Genomic DNA, 17,704 nt, shown 5'->3' with positions numbered 1-17,704 from the left:
TTTTTGGTATTTGTAACTTTAAGACTATGTTCTTATTTCTTGGGCCAGGGTTTGAAAGTTTTTTTAATGAGAATGATTGACTGCAATATCTTATCGTGCTTGCTGAATATTCATTGCACCTATGCAACATATAGAACTTAGAAGCAAGTAAGAAGAGAATGATTTACCTCATATTTTTTTCTCCACTTTTGGTGGTTCTTCTTTGGGTGGTTCTTCTTTCTCCTCTGAGGTTTAGGCAAGGGTGAAATCAGCTCCAGTTTCTTACCACTTTTCTTTTGTAGCCTCTCACACACCTTTATGGGGTCTGTTGTCTTTCCTTTCACTACCACTTTGTTTGTCCTGCTATCCGCACTTACCTCTTCCACTCCTGTTTTACTAGAAGAAAAAAGAAAAAGAAAAAGAGATTATATTAGAAACGTTAACACCACTTTATCTATCTTTTTCACCTCCTAAACAAACACCTTTACCTTTCTAAAGTATGATCATCATTTGTCTCTAAAACAAATTTTTTTCGAAAGCAATCATGCAGGTAACTAATTGATCCCTCTAACAAGGGGGAACAAAGAGAGGGAAACTAAAAGTTGAAGTACTAGCAAAACTAGCTATAGTATCAAATTGTCAATCAACATAAGATTCCTTGGATTAGTTAGAAGTTAAGTAATTAAAAGAAACAAAATGCATGAAAGGTGACCTTGGAATCCTTTCAATGCTTTTGCAACTTTCCTTGCACAGGCCTCACAGTGCATATCAACTTTGAGCACTATTTCTGGTGGTGGCTCCTCTTTCTTCTTTTTATCTTTGGCTTCTTCTTTGTTTCCTTTGTCTTTCTTTTCCTTTGCAAAACACAATATTCAAATAAGAAGACAACACAGCCATAAAGTACTTAAGGGGAAAAAAACTTGGAAGCAACAAAGTTAAGAAGATGGGCGTAATAGCTAGAAAGAGGAAGAGACAAAGAGAGAGATTGAATTATATTATCTTTCACTTCAAGGAACAAGACAAAATTTTGGATTTCTCATTACAGAATTATAATCATTTGCGTAAATAATACATCTTTATTCAGTTGAGTCACATCTAGTGTTGAAGTTTCCCTTGTTGTGAATGAATGTAATAATGAAAATGTGATATAAAAGTAACTAGTGGTTAAAAAATATCAATACCATTCATATGAAAACCACATAAATAAAAAGTATGACACAAAGGTTAAAAAGGAAATCTTAAGAAAGAATTATGTTAATTAAATGTTGTGCATTCAAAAATAACTTGAATCTCCACATAGTTATTACATTGTTTACTTACAAAAATATGTAGCATCTCGATCTCTTTTCACCTATGTCACAACCCGTATTATAAGAAATTAAGCCAAACTGATCCCTGCTAATGCAGCCTACAAATTATGGCCAATCAAACTAAGTGTTGATTAAAGCAGTACAATGTTGATTAAAGCACCAATATAAATTTTAAAACTGTGAACAGTACACACTTATGTTTCAGTAACCGAGTCTTACAAGCATGACTAACCAAGAATAGCAAGATGTATATATCCAAAACAACCCTGACCAATTCCTATTCTTGTCTTAAGATTTACAAGGTTGCTAATAGGGTGCAGAGCCTACACAACACATCAAAGATTATGCATACAATGGAACAATTGCATTCAACTGAATCACAACAACAATAGCTTTCTTAGTGTGAACTATATGGGTTAAAAAACATTAAAGGATCTTGAAACAAAGTATAGAAAGTTAAAGGATGTTTAAACAAAGTATAGCAAATTGGTTTTAGGTTAAAAAACAAATTTTAATAAATTACAAGTTCATATGAGGTTGATTTCCATGAACAGTTATTCATTCAATTTACATGATGGGGTGGAGACATGTCAGGTTTGAAGGGAGGAGATTTCATGTAGACCAGTGGCCTAAGGTCACTAAAGTTTATGTCAAGAGACACCTAAGGCAAGTAGCAGATGAGGTTATGCCTTATCAGAAAATGTTACCACACATATTTTGTTTCTAGAAGCAAAAAACTGTCAAATAAATAATGTTACAAACCCATAATATATTATAGACAAGTAGAACCAAGTTAAGTTTGGAATTTACCACTCAACTGTTGTAAGTTTGTGATCATGACTTTTGAAAATAGTAGGCCAGAGGTTTGTGAACTTGGAATATTTACATAATTAGGGAAATTTTGATATTAGTTTGGAATAGATGTGCAATGGTTACCTTTACAAAAAAGATTGAATTAAGCAGCCAGAATAAGATTTTAAGGGGCCTTTTTCAAGTTCATGAGTGTTATACAACTAAATTCTGCAAAGAGGAAGAAGACAAATTCGGTGAGGATGTTATCATATTGGTCAACATCAGGAACATGAATTACTTGAAGACAATCCATAAACTTTTCTCTAACAAAAAACAAGTCTAGCTCCATTATGCTTGGTTATGGAGTGCAGAACTGGGTTGTGAGCCAGAGCCACTGTGCTAATGTTATCATAGAAGACCACTGGTGTAGTGTGTCTCACTTGTTATTCAGACAACAAGGTCTGAATCCAAGTTACTTCAGTAGAAGCAAGAGCAAGGCTTTTATACTCTGCTTCTGTACTGAATCTAGCCATAACTTTCTATTTTTTAGACCACCACAACACTAGATTACGTCCCAAAAAGATTGCTGCTCTTGAATTTGATTGCCTATCATCTGGGTCTGAGGGCCAGTTAGCAAGACAGTATGCTTGGACAAAAAATTTGAAGATTTAGAAGGCTGTAACCTTAATCCCGGAATTAGAGTCCCATTCAGATATCTGATAATTCTCTTGACCGCTTGCCAATGCTGTTCGAAAGGGTTAAACATAAATTGACACACCTTATTTACAGAGAAACATAATTTTGGTCTTGTTATAGTGGCATACTGCAGTGCACCAACCACAGACCTATAAAGTGTAGGATCTGAGAATGTTTCTGAACCAGATTTAGATAATTTGCAGCCTCCAACCATAGGAGAAGCAATAGGATTAACCTCGTCCATCGTTGTCTTTGCTAGTAAATTCCTAAGATACTTGGATTGAGTGAGAGTAAGAGACCCATCTGTATAATGAGAGACTTCAATCCCTAGAAAATAATCAAGATCTCCAACATCTTTTAAGGAAAATGTTTAGTTGAGTCACAAGTGTTTGAATTAGTTTAGAGTCATTTCCCGTGATTATGATATCATCCACATAGATTAAGATGTACACCCTAGAAGCTGCCTTAGAGTATACAAATACTACAACTGCCATAAGCTTCAATACAAGTCACAGGAGTGTGTATTTTTGGGCCACTCCTACTCACATAAGGGCTATAAATGTTTAGCTTCTAATGGGAGAATTTAAATCTCCAAAGATGTTTTATTTAATGAGTCAAAGTATCACTACCCTACTATTTTCCCTTCCAAACCTGCTACTGTAACTAAGTCTCAACCTAATACCATTCCTCTTACTATTTTTCCCATTGTTCCACCTATTGTGTCTGACTAATCATCTTCACTACCTATTGCTTCATCATAGTACTTAGGTGTTTCATTTTGCAAAGAATATTGGTACTACTTCTACCATCATGCTGCCGTTGTGTGGGGTTTATTTGGGTCTTACAAAGCATATTGGGAGTCAAACGGTGTAGGTGCAAGTAGATTGAAAGGTTGTTGTTAAAATCTTGGTTAGATCTAAGCAGGGGTGTCTTGTGGGTTAGAGCTTGATTATTGAGACCAATAATTTGGTGCATAGTGGGTGGCATAATCACTTGCTAACAGGGAACCTAGCGCTTGTTGTGGATATAAGGGGAAACACAAGTCATTTGTCAGTATTGAGCTACAAACTATAGAAGAGATCAAATCTTAATAAGCTCAAACAGATGTTAAGAAAAGGAGGAGGCTTAATGCTACTCATAATAAGGGTGTCAACAAATCATTAGCTATCATACTCTCTCTAAGATTATGTACTAATTATGCAAACAACATGATATGCCTTCAAAAGTGTATAAATTAAAAATTAAAAACAAACAAAAATTAAAAAGAAACAAAAAAACGTAACCTAAAAATTTGACTAATTAAGAATCTTTACTGTTCAGTACTCCTTATCATTGTCCACACACACAAAAACAAACTCACACAGACAAAATACAAAGTCACCCATGCACCCACCAACAAACACAATAACACATATATTTATATACAAATGAGCAAGAACAACATAATCAAATTCATCAAACTTTCATATGTAAGCATTTGAGGAACAGAGCGTTTGATGACTTACTTGTAGGACGACCTAAGACGCAGCTATAGTGTTTCAATATGGCCAAGTGGGTCATGGCGCGAGCTCACTTTGAGGGAGACTGTGCTAACGGCGTGAGCTCTAGTGCTTCTGGGAGAGAGGGGTTTCAGGGACAGAGGGGATTAGGGTACAGTGCTTCACGGTGAGAGATGACTTTGAGGGAGACAGTGCTAACGGCGTAACCTAGGGCACAACACGGTGGAGCAGCGGCTAGAGTGTTTGAATATTCTGCTTCGAAAGTTCACGTAGCTACGGGCCAAGGCCGGGGACGCAATATTAGTAGTGTATACGAAGACGGGCTAAGGCGATAACCGTCATTGTCTAATTTATGATAATTATAAGATTGCCACCAAGTTACATTCTAAGACAGTTCTTTGTAACCGCCTTAAAATGTGCGACGTAGAAAACATTTTTCTCCTGAATTACAAAATTGTCACCACCTCCTATTCTAAGATGGTCCTTCAAAACCGTCTTAGAAACATCGTTGTAGATAAGCGCTTTTGTAGTAGTGTATATCACATTGTGATTAAGTAATCCACCAAAATATGTCACAACCGAGTCGAGGAAGTACAACAAAAAAATAAGTTAAAATCAGATAAGTGACCACCATAGTTTATTAAGAAAAATTATGAAAAATTCTTTAAAATGATTTAAAAAAAAAATAAAAATGAGTTCAAGAGTTAATTATGTCTAAGGTGTTAGTATCCTACCATGATTGTCCTAAGACAGTTATCTCTAATTAATTAAGTAAATTATTTATAGATTTTAAAATAATTATCTCACCCAAAACTAATTAAAAAAAAGGATTTGTGTGTATTTATTTTATTTTTGATGAAATTCAAATTCTATTTTATTATTATGAAAAAGAAGGATTAATATTATTTTTCATTTTTGGCTCGACAAGAATGATCTCCTAATCTCCTGTTCATACATATCTTTAGGTGTAATGGAAAATTAAAGCTACATAATTATTTTGTAAAAATAATTTGTGTGTAGATATTATGTTTTTTATTTACTTCTGAAATTGTTAATTTGTAACAATTTAATTTGATTTAATAGTTTTAATTTAGAGAGAAGTTTTAAAACATCAAGTCGTCAAGTTTAATGAATTTGTGGGTGTTCTAAAAGCTCAGGATTAAGAAGATGTCACATTTAGTTAATCATTCCTCTAATTAAAATTTTATCATTGTTATGATTCAAATTGATCAAGCCAGAAATTTAAGTGCACCAAGTTATCGTAAAATTTGTATCCCCAAAATTTGAGAAGATGGAAAAGATGTAAATCCAATCAACCCCTTTTTCCATTGAAAATTAAAATTTTCTATTTTGAGTTAGATTATAAATACTTAATTTTAGAAATTTTACTTCACTAAAACTTCACCAATATTTTATTTAAAATTTTTGTAACTATTTCCTTTAATGATAGTTTCTACATACGTAAAGATATAATAACAAAAACATGTTAAATATAATAAAATAACAACAAAATGAAGAATAATAAAAAGAAAATCATAGGAATCGCATGGCTTCAGCACACACCGGCAGTAGACATTCCATATGCACACCATAACCGAATATAACAGAATAAAAGTGAATATAATAAGAGGGAAAAAGGATTCAAAAACAGAAAAAAGAGAAAAAGGACGATGTAGCAGCAGAGGTGCAGATTTTAGAATACACATTACATTGCTCACCCTCAAGCTTTTATAAAAACGGTCCAGGATCGTGATTTAGGCTGTAAAATCAAGGTTTTTTTTAAGTGTTTATGACGGCGAATGCAACCATAATTGAAATCCCATCCGTCATCTAGGTCTGTAATTTGTGGTGATATCAATAAATACGACCAAACTGTAACGCAATTGCGATCCACGTTTAAAACCTTTCTTATCTTTTATTTTTTATTTTTTTATCAATAAATATTAATTGTTAATTTATCAGTTTTTATTAATAAAAAGAATTGAACCCGCAAACTTTTTTTCCTTCTTAACCACCCAACCAACCTTTTTCTTCAATTTGATGCAAAAGTTGATGGTACAACACCTGGTCTCTTGGCTTCTGGGGTTTGTCGGCACTCAGCAGTTGAACTTCAAGGTTTGGCGTGGAGAAGGTATATATATGAGTGTGGTTTGGTTGATGGCTAAAATGGTTTGTGCTGGTTTGGACCAAAAGGGGGTTGGTGCAGGAGACATGGAGAAGGGTGCTTTGGGAGCACTATGAAAAAAGCCCTCGATGCTGCATTGTGCTGTTTCTTTTTCTTTTTCTTTTTCCTTTCCTTTTTTTTTTTTTTATAATCTGAACTCCTTTTTTTTTTTTTTTGTATTTCTTTTTCTGTTTATATTTTTGTATTTTTTTAATAAATCTCATTGAGTTGCAAATTTCGGAAATGGAAAAGAAACAAGATTGGATTTTGAAATTAAATGACTCGTCTTTTTATTTTTTTGCTAATTTTCTTTTTAAATTTTCTCTTTTCTTACACATTTTTTAGTTTGTCCGAACAAAAATAGTATCTACAATAATAATAGAATTAAAAAACATTACCATTAAGTAATGATATATTTTCTAAAAAAATTATAAAATTTATATAAATCAAAACCAATAAAAATTATTGAAAGAATAAACTTAGATTTAATCATATTTTCATAAACTAAAAACGTTTGGTAAAATGATAAACTAAAAACAAATTTAAATTTTATTAATTTAATTATGACTTAATCATGATTGAATTAATAATAATTGAATATATATTTTCAATATTATACAAAACATAAAATGAAAAATGTTATATAAATAACAATATTAACTTAAGTAAAATTTTAAACTAACATAAAATTGTCATATTATTAATCATGTTAGATATAAAATTAGCAGTGAAATATTATATTAATAATTCTAATGTACCTCGTGTACGAATCTCAGCATGATAGGTTGTTCTCCTTCGTATATAGTGAGGATTAATTTTATGATCAGTTTTTCTCGCCTAGAACTTGCAAAAATTGACATGAAAATGAGATTATCTTAACTGCTAAATAATTATATTTTGATAATAGAAAATAAGATAAAATTGTCTTTAAAAATAATTATTTAACAGTTATTTGCGCTTAAATATTAAAGAATTGATGATTTGTTAAATTTTGGCTGCAGATATAAAAACGGGAGGTGTAACAAGCAAAAAGGTCAGAAAAATTGAAGAAAAGAAGAAAATCTAAAGCAGACCCAGCCCAATACGTGCGCTCAGCGCGCGTCACGCGCAAAGCCTGCAACACGCGATCCAACAGAAGCACGTGCTAAGCCTGCAGCACGCGCGCTAAGCTCGCGATCCAACAAAAGCACACGCTAAGCCTGCAACATGCGTGCGCGCTGAGCGAGGGGGTGTCGAGCTAAGCGCGCCTACGAAGGCCCAAAGCCCACTTCAGCAACTATAAAGAGAGCCAGTCCAAGGAGAACAACTCACCACGACAGAACCCCCTCACCTAGGGGTTTCATTTACTCCCTTTCTTTCACCCCCTTCTCGTTGTAAAGCCCTCAAGAGGCTAAACCCTTAGTTAGGGCCTGACAGGCCTAGAAGCCAATGTGATGTATGATGTACTCTTCACTATTTATCAATGCAATACCAGGATTTATCTTGCATACTCATCTTTATATATTCTGTTAGGGGTTAGATGATCGGGAGAAGGTAACTTCTAAATAAGATTTAAAGAAAATATGCATGCATTAGTTTTAGGGGTTAGACGCTCGGGAGAGGATAACTTCTAATAGAACAAGAAGAAAAGATATCATAATAAAATGGTTGTTAGACATAAAGCGATTGTATTATGCTCATGCGTCAAAGCAAACATCTAGGATTAGAACTTCATGCATTTTACCTATTGAGTTTTTGCAAAGGCATTTGGGAGATAGATAAGTAAAATAGACTTGTCATCGTGAGGCATCAGGGGCAAGTAAATGAATAGTTGTGGGTAGGATAGAATAACCTGAATTGGTAAAGAAAAAATCATAAACTCATACATCCTAGGTAGGCTAGGCAAGTCAGTTACCAACATTATCTTATCTTTCTTTTATCTAAATCTTTTATCTTTTTCTTTATCTTTTAATTTTATCTTTAATTCTTTTGTCTTTTCTTTATCTTCTAATTTTATCTTTACATCTTTTATCTTTTCTTTACCTTATCATTTATCTTTCTTTATTTGTTATTTTAAATCTCTTATCTCTTGCGTGAAAAAATTGGATTTGCATTAGTCTAAGTATAAACAAGGTCCCTGTGAATTCGACACTCAGACTTCCAAGTACTTTACTACTTGTGACAATTTGGTGCACTTGCCAACGAGTTAACACACACTTACCAAAGATTAGTAAAATTTTGTTGTTACTTTGGCTTAATTTGACCTATTTTACGTGAGGAACTTGATAAAATTTTAAATTATCAATATGCTTTTCATTTTTGTGTTAATAATCTAATGATAAAAAAAGAAAATGAAACTCAGAACCCAAATAAGTAAAAAGTGTAAGTGACCGGATTGGACTCCTCAATTGAAGTAACTTAAGTGTGCGTTTGGAACATATATATTTAACAACATGGATATATCCAAATTTTTTTACCATGTGATCTAACGTAGAAGTTATGTGTATTAGCTTCTGATGGACGTGGATTAGTTTTGAACAAACGTGTAAAATCAAACACGTTATTAGTTGTGGGTCTGTCTAAAGTAGATTGTGTTTATTGGTTGGTAAATTTGATGTGTGCATTATATCACATGACAAAAGTAAAAGTTTAGAAAATAGTACGGATCTCAAGAAAATTATGTTGTCAAATATCACTTTACTCACTATTATTTACTCAATGAATTGGGATAAAAAGAGATTACAAAAGAAAATTAGTAATAGAAATAGCTAAAAGCTTAAAGTAATAAGTTTATTACTTTTATATCTAAAAAGTTTCATAGTGAATATATATATATATATATATATATATATATATATATATATATATTAAGAGAAGGATGACTTGCTTACTTTAGAATATTTTATAGATTTTTTCCCCTATGTATAGCTCCTCAAGGATCATTGTTGGTTATTGGACTATGAACGATAGGGTGGACGATAACCTTGGTCGTCCAGTCCAATATTCTTTTCTTTTGTATTGGTTGTCTAATCTTCTGTCATCAAGTGGAGTGTCCAATCTGATGGTTCATTAACATAGGTTGTATTGTAATTGTAATTGTTTTTGGTTATAATCATTTTCGGTTAGACAATTAGTTATTGTCTCTTTTATAAGGAGCTTTGTATCCTACATTCAAAGAGGACTTTGATCCATTTCATTGTAATTTTGTTATTTGCAAGAAACTAACACTTTTCGTGATATCTCTGTTATCTTTCTATCATCTAAACTTTCCTATTTGAATAGAATTTCTTGAATCTTCCCAATAAATTGGTATCTAGAGCTTCAGTTTAAGATCAATTTTGCATCTGTTTCGTGGTTGATCTAGTCATTAGTGATCAACCATTATGTTTGTTATTTGTTCATGTTGCATCTTTAAGATTTTATCAAGTAGATGGTCAACACAATCAAGATTGAGAAATTCATAGGGAAGAATAGCTTCAACCTTTGACATGTCAAGATGCAAGCCTTGTTGAAAGAATAAGACATCTGGACTCCTCTCTCTAGTTAATCATTGAAGATTGATAAGTTTGTAATTGAATTACAAGAGGAAAACACTTATTCTCTAATCTTTTTATCTCTATCTGATGAGGTTCTTTATGTAGTTTCTAAAGAACTGATCGTTGTAAGGCTTTGACTCAAATTGGAGAAACTTTTGATGACGAAATCAATTTGCAACAAATTGCTTTTGAAACAATTTTTGTTTGGCTTCTGAATGAGGGAAGAGACGCCACTGAAGGAACATCTTGATGAACTAAACTTTGTTCTAATGGAGCTTCGTGACATTGATGTCAAGATGGAAGACGAAGTTGTCAATTATTATGTTAGCCTCTTTCCCTCCCTGCTATGAGATGTTTAGGCAAGGACTTAATTACACTTGAGGAAGTCAAGCCCAATCTTTATTCTGGATAGCTTCGACTAAGGGCATCTGGGAATGGTGATAAAGCCTATGTGTCTGGATTATTGTTGACTGATTCTATTAAAGGGCAAAAGAAGAAAAAAGGCAAAGGTGACAAGAAGACTAAAGTTGATCCTAAGGGCATATGCAATTACTACAAAGAATCAGGTCATTGGAAACGAGACTGTCCAAAGGAAGCAAAGAAAGATTTTTTTTGTTACTCTTGTTCAAAATGACTCCTCAACGGAAAATGGTTTGGTTCTAGATGTTGGTAAATAACTACAACAACACTCTGAACAATGGGTATTGGACTCAAGCTGTTCTTATCATATGTATCCACACAAACATTGGATTGTGGCATATGGTAAAAAGTCTTGTGGTTTCATGGGTAACGATGCTCCTTGTAAATATGTTAGTATAGGTTCTATACAAATTAGAATGCATGATGGTGTTGTTAGAACCTTAACTAAAGTTCGTCACATTCTAGAGCTTAAAAAAAATCTCGTATTTGTGGGTGCCATGGATTCAAAGTTTTTTCTGACTAGGTTGAAGCTTGAGTTATGCAAATTAGAGGGAAAGATAAGTCTATGGTAATGCAGGGGACCAAGAAAGAAAATTTCTTTATCCTTCAAGAGTCCATTGTGATAGGTTTTGTCTCTACTGTTTCATAATCAGGGAGCCATGCATCCAATTGCTCATCCATTATAATTGTCTATGGCATTTGCATTTGGGCCACATGAGTGAAAAATGTCTGGATATTCTAAGCAGGAAAGGCTTAGTTGGAAATCACAAGGTGAAACCCCTTCAATTTTGTGAGCACCTGTGTCTATGGGAAGGCATAGCAAGACATTGTATTGTATGCTATACTCCACAATAAAATGAAGTAGCTGAAAGAATGAACAAGACCTTGTTGGAAAAGGGCCAAATGCAAGATATCTAATTCAGGCTTGAAAAAGAGTTTTTGGGCTGCGGCAATCAGCACAACATGTTATCTTGTGAATTACTCATTGTCCATTTCCATAGACTTTAAGATCCCTATTAAGGTACGATCTAACAAACTAGTTGAATACTCAATGTTGAAGGTGTTTGGATGTCCTTCATACTATTACGTAAGTGAAGGTAAGCTGGAGCCCAGAACAAAGATGGGATTCTTTATGGGCTATAGAGATGAAGTCAAATGGTTTTGAGTTTGGTCTCCATCTAAAAGAAAAGTCATTTTGAGTAGAGATGTCATCTTTGACAACCTCTCTATGCTATATTCTCAATCAGGTGAGGATTTGGGCAAGGCTAAGGATGTCCCTAAGTAGGTGGAGTTTGAGAATTCCACAATCAGAAACATTAGTGATTAGAAGCAGTTTTAAGCACATGATGAGGCTGATCAAGATCTTCAAATGCACCCTCAATATCACAATACAACACTAGTTGAGGGGACTGACTAGACAAGTTAAAATCATCCAAAGCATCCCAAGACCACAACACTTAGAAAAGTCACATAGGCAAATCAAAGCTCTTAAAAGATATGGCTTTGATATATTGTCTTATGCACTATAGGTAGCAGAAGACATTGATTCATTCAAACCGTCCACTTATCAGGAAGCAATTTCCTATTCTGAAGCTGAGGAGTGGATAATAGCTACATATTAAGAGATGGAATCCCTTCAGAAGAACCAGGCTTGGGATTTAGTTGAGCAACCTAAAGGAAGACAAGTAGTGGGATGCAAGTGGATCTTCAAGAAGAAATATGGATCATCCACCAAAAGAAGTCGTCTGCTATAAAACATGTTTGGTAGCTAAAGGCTATAGCTAGAGAGAAAAAGTGAACTACAATGAGATATTCTATCTAGTAGTTTGACATACTTCCATATGTGTTTTGTTGGCCTTAGTGGCAACTCTAAATATGGAGTTAGAACAACTAGATCTCAAAACTGGTTTCTCCATGGAAGATTGGAGGAAGATATTCTAATGCAACAACTTAAAGGTTTGAGGTGGAAGAAAAGGAAAATTTTGTCTGTAGATTGAAGATGTCTCTTTATGGGCTGAAGCAAACATCAAAGCAGTGGTACAAGAGATTCGATGGGTACATTAGAAGTCCCTATGGCTTATGCGTCTATCATAGCAAGATGGACTATGGTTTCCACATCTATCTATTACTTTATGTGGACGACGTGCTTATAGCATCTCAAAATTTATTGGCAATTTAGAAGCTGAAGTCATTAATCGATAGTGAATTTGAAATGAAGGACATGGTAGCTCCTGAAAAAATTCAGGGCATGGAGTTCAAAAGGGATCGAGTCCAGGAGAAACTCTTTTTGTGTCAAAAGAAATACATTTCGAAAGTATTGAAACGTTTTGGGATGACATCTGCAAAACAAGTATGTACCCCTCTAATAACATCCATTCATCTATTTGAACTCAATACTACTCAGTCAGAACCAAAGAAAGAATACATGTCTTGTGTTTCTTATGCAAGTGTTGTAGGTAGTCTTATGTATGTTATGGTATGATAAGAGAATACTTATGATTGTCTTGAAAAAAAGTATAAAAGGAAGGAACTTGACCCTAACCGCGAATTGCCAATAGAACCAACACTATCATTTCTTAACCAGAGAACAAAGGAAAAATTCTTACAATAGAGAAACTCTCAAATTTCATTAATCTTCTAATTCTTCCAACAAAGTCTTTAAGGAGTCTATTTATACTCCTACTAATAACTTTAATTTAGGCCCAGGGCCTAATAACTAATATAATAATTAAAAGACTTAAAAATAACAATAAAAGGTCGTGCATTTGGCTTAATTATTATCTAATTAGCCTAATATTACCAAAATTGATTAACTCAGCCCATGGATGCTTCTTGTCTTGTAAATTGGGCTTCCCAAAGTGATTCTTCAAGTTGGCCTCAAGACATCTTCATCAACTTGTAGGGGAATGACTCAATTAGGTACCCTTAGTTCAAATTGGTCTTCTTTGTCTTTGATCTTTAGAATTAAACCTTGAAATACTTGCTTCATCCTCTTAGTCTTGGACTGTAAAGGATCATTAGATGGACTAGTTTCACCTAATGTTCCCTAATGACAAATTCTTTTTGACAAGTTCATTTAAAGGTGCAGCAAGTGAACTAAAGTTCTTCACAAATCTTCTATAAAAACTTGCTAAACCATGAAAAATTCTCACCTCATTAGCATTCTTAGGTATAGGCCATTCACTAATTGTCTTTACCTTTTTTCTTCATCCATACTTTTGAGCTAATGACAAAACCCAAGAACACAACAAATTCAACGCAAAAAGAAAATTTTTTAAGATTGACATACAATTTATTTTCTCTCAAAACATTAAAAGCAATTAGGGAACTTTTTATGATTGACCCTAATCGTGACCTACTGATAGAACCAACACTATCAGTTCTTAACCCAAGAACAATGGAAAAACTCTCAAATTTCATTAATCTTCCAATTCTTCCAACAAAGTCTTCAAGCAGTCTATTTATACTCCTACTAGTAACCCTAATTTAGGCCCAAGGCCTAATAACTAATATAATAATTAAAAGACATAAAAATAACAATAAAAGGTCATTCATGTTGGGCTTAATTATTATCTAATCAGCCCAATATTATTGGTCCACCAAAATTGATCAACTCAACCCATGGATGCTTCTTGTCTGGTAAATTGGGCTTCCCAAAGTGATTCTTCAAGTTGACCTCAAGACATCTTCATCAACTTGTAGGGGAGTGACTCAATTAGGTGCAACCCTTAGTTCACATTGGTCTTCTTTGTCTTTGATCTTTAGAATCCGACCGTGCAATGCTTGCTTCATCTTCTTAGTCTTGGACCTTATCATAGGACCTCCAATCCCTTGTAAAGGATCATTAGACGGGCTGGTTGCACCTCCATCATGGTATGCACCAAACCGAACCTAGCATAAGAAATTAGTGTTGTGAGTAGGTATATAGGTAATCATAGGAAGAAAGATTGGCAAGTTTTGAAATGTATATTCATGTACCTTAAAGGTACAACTAATATTGGACCCGTCTAGCATGGGCACACGTGTTATGCTCTTGCTGGTTACTCAGATTCTATCAATGTTTTGAATGGAAGGAGATTTGTGAGTACATGTTAACAATTGGCAACTCCCCTGTCAGTTGGATGGAAACACTTTAGCATACAGTGACTTTATCCATTACAGAGGCAAAGTACATGGCTCTGGGAGAAACAATAAAGGAAGAGATCTGGCTTAAGGGTTTGATTAGAAATCTTGGGTTTCTAGAGGAAAAGACTTATTTTTTATGACAATCTAAGTGTAACTTGTTTAGCCAAGGATCAAGTCCATCATGAGAGGACTAAGCACATTGTATTAGAGTATGCTATTAGTCAATTGTGAAAACAATAAACTAAATTGTAAGGACTGTTAGCTTTTGCTAACAACACCTATCTTAGAGTTGGTTAGAATCAGTTAGAGTTGGTTAGGTTTTATTAGTTAGTTACAAATCTGTTAGTTAGTTACAATCTGTTACAGTAACAAAGGTTTATATATACCTCTTTTGTAACCTTCTATAATTAACTTTGATAATTAACAAAATCAACCTTTCTGTTCAACAAGTTTTCTCTTCCTTCTTTCTCTCTCTCTCTCTCTCTCTCTCTCAGTTTATTCAACACATTGATATCAAATACCACTTCATTTGTACTAAGAAGAGGTTTAAGAACCAAAAATTGATACGAGGGAGAATCCAACTGATATGTTCATGAAGCCTATTCCAAGAAGCAAGTTCATGCACTGTCTGGATCTACTTTACGTAGATGGCTGGAGATGAACTTAGTTACCTATAATTTATAAATCTTATTGAACCAAGGTGGATATTGTTGATTATTGGACGATGGATGATAGGGTGGATGACAACATTGGGCATTTAGCCCAATACTCTTGTCTTATGGATCTGGTGGAGCCTCAAGTCTGGTGGTTCATTAACATATGTTGTGTTGTAACTATAATTATTTTCTTTTTTTCAGTTGTAATTGTTTTCGGTTAGATATTAGTTGTTATTTCATTTATAAGGAGCTTTGTATCCTAAATTCAAAGAGGACTCTGAACTTTTTTTTATAATTCTTTTATTCTCAATAAACTAATACTTTGTGATATCTCTCTTCTCTTTCTATCATCTGAATTTCCCTATCTCAACAGAATTCTAAAATCTTCCCAACAATTATATAATTATTAGAATATTGGAAAAACTACAATTCTTTTTTATCCAAGAAAAATAATTTGTGATAAAAATAAGGTATACATAGACTAGAAAAACATGTGCTCAAAATAAAAATATTTTTTATTTTTTATTTTTTGAGCGTGGGTATTGTCCTAAAAATTTAATTATTTAAATTGCATTTAATTGTCCATGGGTTTTTGTGATTGGAAAAATTATATTAAATAAAATATTTTTTCATAATTGATAAATTAAAGGAGCATGTGTGTTTATATACATACATGTATTGATGTACATATAGAGCTAGAACACCAAATCACACAAAATTGCACGACTCCTAAGAATAGCATGTCATTATGAATTCAAGTATGCTACCACATAATTATCTAGTGGTTAAGATGATTGATTTTTTGTTTATATTACCAAAGAAAAATGTTTATATTTTCAAAGAAAAGCAACACATCATTTTAGAGCATGGTAATTTGATCACAATCATGAGTTTTTGAGATCACAAAGTGACATACACACTAGCGGATCTACATGGAGGATAGTGGGAACAATTGCTCCCACAAAGTAATTTTTGTTACTAAAATATATTGAGTAAATATTTTTTTTTGCCCCCATAAAAAATAGATTTAAATGGCTTAATTAAGTTTTTCATGCTTGGAAATTAGGCCATTTTCATATTACTACCTAACATTCATTTTTTTCAACTAAGTTCCTGAAATTTTTTTGTTTTAATTTAGTACCTGCCCTTAGTCCTCTTCTATTAAGTGATGACATGCAGACGAAGTATCACGTCATCAAACCTAATCACTGCCATGTCATCACCTTTCCCTTTCTCCCTTTTTTTTCCTTTCTCCAACGGAAACCATCATCGCCGTCGTAAACCGCCACTACCGCGCCATCCAACCCTTTCTCCCCTTTTTCCCATTATCCAATAGAAAAAAACCCACCTTACGCTACCAACATAAATACAAATCAAGAGGTAGCGATTCATCACCTCCACCAAATCACGCCAACAAATCCTGACATCATCTTCTTCACACCCTCACACCTTTCATATTGAGCTCATCAAGGAAATCCTTCAGCGACTCCATGTAAAATTCGTTTTTCATCTCTGACGCATATGCAAGTCCTGGAAATCCCTAATTTCACATCCCTAATTCACCAAGAACCACCTTCACAACTCACCAAGGGCTATATGCCTCATTGCAAGCTTCATGAATCCCACACGCAAATTCATTCTTTGAGCTTACCCTCTCTCCGATGTGTTCAACGCCATTACCATTAACACAACAGAGCTTAGGTACCCTTTCAACAACTAAAACCATTATGATTTCATCGTTGGCTCTTGTGACGACATTCTCTGTTTCACGGTTGATCAATGTTCTGCTCTTTTATGGAACCCTTCCATTGGGAAATTCAAGAAATTGCCGCCTCTAGATAATGAACGGTGCAAAGGTAGTTATATGATACATGGATTTGGTTATAATTGTTTTCCTGATAGTTACAAGGTGGTGGCAGTTTTTTGCTATGAATGTGATGGTGGATACAAAACTCAAGTGAAGGTTCTCATGCTGGGTACCGATTTGTGGAGGAGGATTCAAGAGTTTCCTTTTGGGGTTCCTTTTGATGAATCAAGGAAATTTGTTAGTGGCACTGTTAATTGGTTGGCATCTAATGATTCAAATTCCCTTGTTATTGGGGTGGGTTATTTTCTGTTGGATACGAGGAAGAAGGGGAGAAAGGGTTGGACGACACAATGGTGTCTTTCGACGGTGGTGGTTTCCGTTGGAAAAGCGAAAGAAGGGGAGAAAGGGAAGAAGGAGAAGGGGGAGAAGGTGATGATATGATAATGATTAGGCTTGATGATGTAACACTCTGTCTGTCACATCATCACTTAATAGAAGGAGATTAATGGTAGATACTAAATTGAAACATAAATTTTTTCAAGTACTTAGTTGAAAAAAAATGAATGTAAGATAGTAATATGAAAATGATCTATTTTCTAAGTATGAAAAACTTAATTAAGTCTATTTTGTTAATAAAATGAATGCAAATACTTGTAAAAGATAAAAGAGTGAATAAATTGATACAAATTTTACCCAGTTTATCATTTTAAATTTTACTGTTTTTAATTTTTAGGGTAAATA

At 33.8% G+C, this 17,704-nt stretch overlaps 1 pseudogene; it reads left to right on the top strand.

Moving 5' to 3' along the window:
* Positions 1–4,320: 4,320 nt before the first annotated feature.
* Positions 4,321–17,404, top strand: LOC106795039 (uncharacterized; annotated as a pseudogene).
* Positions 17,405–17,704: the final 300 nt, after the last annotated feature.

This window comes from Glycine max, chromosome 11, assembly GCF_000004515.6.
Source record: "Glycine max cultivar Williams 82 chromosome 11, Glycine_max_v4.0, whole genome shotgun sequence".
NCBI lineage: Eukaryota > Viridiplantae > Streptophyta > Magnoliopsida > Fabales > Fabaceae > Glycine > Glycine max.
Note: the sequence above shows the minus strand (reverse complement) of the source record. Positions and strands in the feature narration are given on the sequence as shown.